Below are 6802 nucleotides of genomic sequence, written 5' to 3'. Positions count from 1 at the left end.
TGCCCAAGTGTTCCAGATCAGGGTACATCCCATTTGATCCTGAGATCGAACGATCCTTTCATAGACAGAAGAACCTTTCCAAGCAAATTCTGGCGGACTCTGGTGATAATAATAATCACCGCGATCCTCCAAATGGTCCTAGCGATTCAGATGTATCATCAGATCCAGAATCAGAGACGACGACTCCAAAGAAGCTTAGTGATTACTCACAACCAAAGCTTACAGATTTTCCACATCTTACTCCCACTCCGGCTCTTGATGGGGTACAATTTGAAATTAAACCTCAATTTATAACGATGATAGAGAGGAAGCAATTTAGTGGAGCTAAGGGTGAAGACCCAAATCTTCACATTGCAGACTATTGTCAATATTGTAATACCATCAGGCAAGCTGGGGTCACACAAGACCAAATTAGGGAGATCCTCTTCTCTTTCTCTTTAACTGGAAAAGCTAAATTGTGGTTTAATGGTTTAAATAGAACTGCACTTGGTATAACTGACTGGGAAACTCTTGTTTGATTTTTTATAACAAGTATTATCCTGCAGAGAGAACAACCGTACTACGGAGTGCAATTCAGAACTTTTCTCAAGAAGCCGATGAAACTTTATATGAGGCTTGGGAGAGGTTCAAGGACCTACAAAGAGAATGCCCCCATCATAATTTAGCATAATGGCAGTTAATCCAAGCCTTTTACAATGGCATTGGAAATTCATCTAGAATAATTTTAGATTCTGTAGCTAGTGGGAGATTTATGAATCTTAATGTTGATGATGCAGGTCAGGTTATTGAAGATATGGCGATACATAATTCCCAATGTGGGAATCTTAGAGGCTTTGCTAACAAGGGGAAGCATAGTGTTGACTCTGTATCCTTTTTGCAAGCTCAATTGACCTCAATCTGCCAAAAATTAGATAATCTTAGCACTGCTAATGTAGCTAATGTTTCTGCAATTAATAATAATGCTAATGAGGCTTTCTGTGAAAATTGTGGAATTATAGGTCATTGGGAACAAGATTGCAGGAGTTCCGTGGAGCAAGTTAATGCCTTTCAAGCTTATAGGCAGAATAGCCCATACTCCAACACCTACAATCCTGGGTACTGGAATCATCCGTACCTTTCCTAACGGAGTACTAATGTTCAAAATCCACCACCACAAGAACCACAGGCGCCACAGCAACAGCAGCAGAAATATTATCCTCCCAATGCTGGCCAGAATAACCAATCACAACAATCCTCCTCATCTTCCGACCCTGCTTTGGTAGAAATTAGAGCGATGTTGGTTAATATGCAGAAGCACATGGAGAGTAGCGACGCACAAATTGATTCAATTCTAGCGCACAATAAAATTGTAGATAATCAAATTGCGCAACTTTCCGCTACTCTACAAGCCCGCCAACAGGGAGCTCTGCTGGCACAACCGACCAGGCCTATGGATCAAGCCTATGCAATTACTCTAAGGAGTGGTTCAAACTATGAAGGGCCCCTTGTGCCCAGAGTTGATGAACCTGTTTTATTAAATAATGCTAATCTTGATTCCGTTAAACCAGACAATGTAACTAATAGCCCGGCAGGGCTAAAGCATAGTACTAATATATCTAATTCTACATTCTAGGGTACGACTCCAGAGAAGGTGGCCACTCCAGATAAGAGCAATAAAGCTCCAAAGCCAGTTATCAAACTTCCATTCCCCAATCGTCACTTGAAGACAAACTTGTATAAGCAGTTTGGTAAGTTCCTGGAGATGGTAAAAGATTTGAAGGTAACAGTTCCCTTCACTGAATTAATCACACAAATTCCTTCATATGCAAAATTTATGAAAGAAATATTTACAAGAAAAAGGTCTATTAGTGAGGTAGAGACAGTAGCTTTCACTGCAGAGTGTAGTTCCATACTTCAAAATAAATCTCCACCTAAATTAAAAGATCCGGGTAGCTTTTCTATCCCTTGTCATATAGGCAATCTAATGATTGATAATGCGTTGTGTGATTTGGGTGCTAGCGTTAGTGTTATGCCATTATCTGTGTGTTCCAAGTTGAATATGGGTAAATTAAAAGCTACTAATATTACTCTACAAATGGCCGACAGTTCTTTCAAATACCCCTTAGGTATCTTAGAGGATGTCCCCGTTAGAGTTGGTAAATTTTATATACCTGTTGATTTTGTTGGTCTTGATATGGCTGAGGATATGCAAACCCCGATTATTTTGGACAGACCATTCCTTAACACTGCAGGAGCAATTATAGATGTGAGGAGTGGTAAATTAACACTATCAGTAGGGGTCGATAAAATTATTTTTAATCTCAATAATACCCCTAAAATCCCCATGGCAGAGGAGAAGTGTTTTAGTGTTAATGTGGTTCATAATTATTCTAACAAGCCCCAAGCTCTTGTAAAAGATCCCTTGGAGGCGGTATCTTGTGTTGCATCCCTTTCAGATGAGATAGACAAATGGTAGGAGGAAGTTGATGCAATAGAAAGAGCCCTCTACACTGTCGATCTTGGTTTTGAGGACGAAAAGGTGGAATCAATTAAGCAAGTTGTGAAAATTGAGCCTACGGTAAGTGTTCCGCTAGATCGAGTTTAAAGTGTTAAATGCAATAACAATTTGAAGCAACCCTCGATCAAAGAAGGATCTTTGGTGCGTAGCATTGAAGAACCCCCAATCCAATTCAAGGAGGATCCACCAGATAAGGTGAATTGGCGTCCTATAAGCTATGTCAGGAAGCTGCGTCGTAGCCTAAACAACGCTCGACCGGATGAGAAACCACCCGACCAAGCGTTAGGCCAAGGGTCCTAGTTCCTGTACTTGGTAAGAAGGTCGTGCGGGACCTAGATAAACCAGCGCTTAGCGGGAGGCAACCTGTATTTTTAATGCTTTTTAGAATAGTTTTTCTTTTTTTTTTCTTATGAGAGGAGAGATGAGGGAATCTAATGAGTTTTATGAGTTTTTGTACAGTTTTGAAGGAAAAGAATTAGCCAAAAATTTAAGAAAAGAAGAAAGCAAATAAAATCGTCAATTAGCCTCGGGCCCGATCGGGCGAAGCTCGCACGACCGGGCGCGAGAGCTAGGTTTAAAAATCGAGTATCTTCGCCCGACCGGGCGCGAAACTCGTCGTATACGGACATATTTTTCCGCCCGATTGGGCGAATCTCGCCCGATCGGGCACGAGAAGAGACAAAAAATTGAGCGTTAGATCGCCCGACCGAGCGAAGGGCGCTCGACCGGGCGCGAGAGTTGAAGCAAAACAGACATTTAAATCGCCCGACCGGGCGCAAGAGCATGGAAGATATTGAAAATTAGATCGCCCGACCGGGCTAGCACCCGCCCGACCGGGCGCGACGCACCTGACCCCCCTTCTTCTTCTTCTTTCTTCGGTTTTTCTCATTTCATTCTTTTTCCTCGATAAATTTCTCTCTCTAAAACTCAAATTCTCTCTACCTTCTCTCTAAGATTCTCTCTTCATTTCTCACCCAAATCCAAAAGTTTTTACATATTATTAATCCCCTCTTCATCCTCTACATTTCTATATCAAAATTTTTGAATTCCATTCAAATTAATTTACATACCCATTTTTACCATGGCTTCAAAGAGGGCTCGGTCTATTTTCGGTAGGAGTTCTAGCTCTAGGGAGGAGTACAACCCTGATTTACAACTCCCGTACTGGCCGACGATCCGCATTGCTAGCCAAGAGCAAAAGGAGCAGCTAGAACACCTAGTCGGGCGTGAGGTAATTCCTTCACGGTGGTTACACCGCCTACTTTAGACTCGTATGGTTTGTATGATTTTGTGAAACGATTTTTAAATGACATAGGCATGAGAAAATTCGATGATATGCACTATCCTACATACCGTGAATTAACTTGTGAATTCTTGTCTTCTTTGAAAGTTTTAAATAGTAGAAATGGACCGAATTTAATTTTTAGGTTAAACAATAGGAATATTAGTTTAACTTATGTGGAATTTTGTAAATTGTTTGAATTAAATTCTTAATAACCTCACCAATGGCATGCTAAATATAAAATGGGTGACATTTATTATGCTCTGACTGGTTTGCCTACTCCCGACCCCCAACATTCTAGTACCAAACCTATTCATCACCCTATCCCAAAAATCTGGAAAAGATTTGCGGGTTTGTGTTTTTTAGGTAGGAACGAGCCCCATAACGCCCAAACTAACGAACTAGCTGTTATAGGACACTATGTATATGGGTTTGGGAAATTGAACATAGGTAGGTATATTATTCACCACCTGAACAGACATGCCACTGCCAGTACCCAATCTCGCACTCCCATTCGTATAAGAGGCCTTATCACTAGAATAGCAGTGAAAAAGGCCGGTTTTGTTGAGGGTGGACCCCACCAACTGACCAGCTGTGGACCAGATACCTATATGACTGCTAGGTATTTTGAGGAGTTGGGGTGGGTACGACCGGATACTGAGCAGACACCCCACTAGTGTATTAGGACTAAGACCGAGCAGCCTTTGCCCATCTTTCCCCTACCTAGTCCTGACTTGATCGCCTTTCCCCCAGGGCAACCATCGTGCACGTATGACCTTTTAGTTGCCAACGCTAGGGGGCAAGCACCACCAGTACCACCACCAGTTCCACCACCACAGCCTCAGCCTCAGCCTCAGCCCGAGGTAGCATTTTCTCCACCTCGCATGTCTCACTCCGTCCCCCATGTTGACTCTGATCCAGTTTGGGACCATCAGAGTATAGGTCAGGCTTTAGGACGTATCGAGCATTCCCACACTGACCTTAGGAGGATAGTAGGCTCCATAGACCAGAGGTTAGGGTACCTAGAGAGGAACCAGGGTAGAGCTCTCTACCCTATGTACGATGATTATGCTCGTCGGGGCAACATTCCCGATGATGCTATTTACCCTGAATGGTTTTAGCCTCCACCCCAGGGATACGATAGGGATCCCACTGCCCATGGCATTTACACTGACTATTCTGCCTTCCATGGGTACGGCCATGACATTTCTTTCGGGGGACCGGCGGGGGGGAGCTTTTATGCTGATTATTTTGGTGGTAGATCTTCTAGTGCAGGTGGTGCAGGTGGCAGTGGAGGTGAAGGGTTCGGCTCCATGGATGAGGATGATCAGGACTAGCTATGCTGGGCTAGTTCCCGAGCCAATGAGGACATTGTCTGATTCTGGCTTGTGGGAGATGTTGGATTTGGTATCTTTCTTTTTCTCTTTTCTTTTATTTTTGGTGTGTCTTCTTAGTTTAGACTTATTGCTTTCTAGGATAGTTTTATTGCTTTCTTATATATGAAAAATACAAAAAAATTGAAAAATAAAAAACTCCAAAAATACGTTCCAATGAATTGTAAATCATGCTTCCCTGTGCCCCTTACTTGAGAAATTTGTTTTGATTCTTTGTTATTGATGATAAGAATTGTGGATTAGTTGATCATGATTTGATGTTTGATTGCCTTGAGACCTTAACATCCGTCAATTTTTCCCAACTACTTGTGAATATAGTGCTTGACTAGTTGATTTGGTTAGGAATGTGTGTTAGTTCCTGGTATGTCAATGAATTTGAGTATTGGTTTGCAACTATAAGTAATGTTTATATGATTCATTATTATGCACATTGAGGAGGACGAAGGCGTTCATTCTTTTAGGTAGCCTCCAGATGATTGTAGATACATTTGTTCTCTTCTTGCTACCCATGTTGTTGCCTTGACTTTTTGTTGTTCATTAACCACATTACAAGCCTATTTTGCCCCATTGGTTACTAGTCCCAAGCTTGGCTTGGGGGAGCTATTATTGAGTGAGGTGAGGGAGTTTGTAGTGTGCTTATTATTTGCACAATTTGGGTGGGATTTGAGAAGTTGTTTTGTTTTTGATCATGTTTATTTTTGATGAGTTCGAAAGTAATATTTTGTTGAGAAAAAATAAAGCATGATGTTATAAAAAAAAAAGAGAAGTTCAAGAAAAAAAAAGTGAAAAAAATAAGTGAACTTCAAAAGAAAAAAAAGAACAAAGAGAAAAAAATGTCCAATGTTCAAATGTTCTAGTTGGAGGTTGATAAAAAGAAAAAAAATAAGAGCTTCAATGAAAAATTCAAGTTTGGAAATAAAGTTTGTTTATTCACTCCACTTCTTCATTATTATATCTTATGAGTGATATTGTAAGTGTTGGGATTGTTTATTATGATTGGAGTATATTTGGTTGATGTTAGAGTTGGTTATGTAGGAGATGTTGATCATTATTTATTTTGATCATGGGCTTTATTAGGATTTTCTCCCTTAAGCATAGCTTTTCTCTCACTTGTTGCCAAATGATTCTTACCCTTTACCCTAGCCTTACATTACAAGCTTTAAAGACCTTCCGACCTTTTTGCATAGAGTTGTATGAATGTGAAAGTGTTGTTTATTAATGCAAGTTATGATTTGACATATTTCGAGTCGACTAGTAGGTTGAGCGTTCATTGTTTTATACACACGAGAGTGTGAGTTGGGAGGGCATTGTTCACATAAAGGGGTTGGTTGGAGAGCGATCGAGTACATCTTTTACTCGCCACATAAATGAGAGTTGAGTGTGTGAGCACTAGTCTTGAATTCTATATGCTCTTGTGGTTTGCTCTATTTGACAATTGTTAGGGAGGAAAGGTAATTGGATGGATTTGATTGGTTGATTTTGAAGCATGTTTATTTGATTTACCCTGAATCGTTTGTGCTTGATTTTTACTTTTTGGGTGAAGCATATTTATTTATTCATTGATGAGATCTTTGCTTAGGGACAAGCAAAGGTTTGGCTTGGGGGAGTTTGATGTGTCTATTTTATATA

General features: G+C 40.7%; 1 non-coding gene across 1 annotated transcript; it reads right to left on the bottom strand.

The window, feature by feature from the left end:
- Positions 1 to 556: 556 nt before the first annotated feature.
- Positions 557 to 663, bottom strand: LOC145637415 (small nucleolar RNA R71). Its single transcript, XR_014114203.1, has one exon. It is a non-coding gene; the product is annotated as a small nucleolar RNA R71 (small nucleolar RNA).
- Positions 664 to 6802: the final 6139 nt, after the last annotated feature.

This window comes from Chenopodium album, chromosome 6 (genome assembly GCF_948465745.1).
Source record: "Chenopodium album chromosome 6, dcCheAlbu1.1, whole genome shotgun sequence".
Taxonomy (NCBI): Eukaryota; Viridiplantae; Streptophyta; class Magnoliopsida; order Caryophyllales; family Amaranthaceae; genus Chenopodium; species Chenopodium album.
The sequence above is the reverse complement of the archived record's forward strand: the minus strand, read 5'-3'. Positions and strand labels throughout refer to the sequence as shown.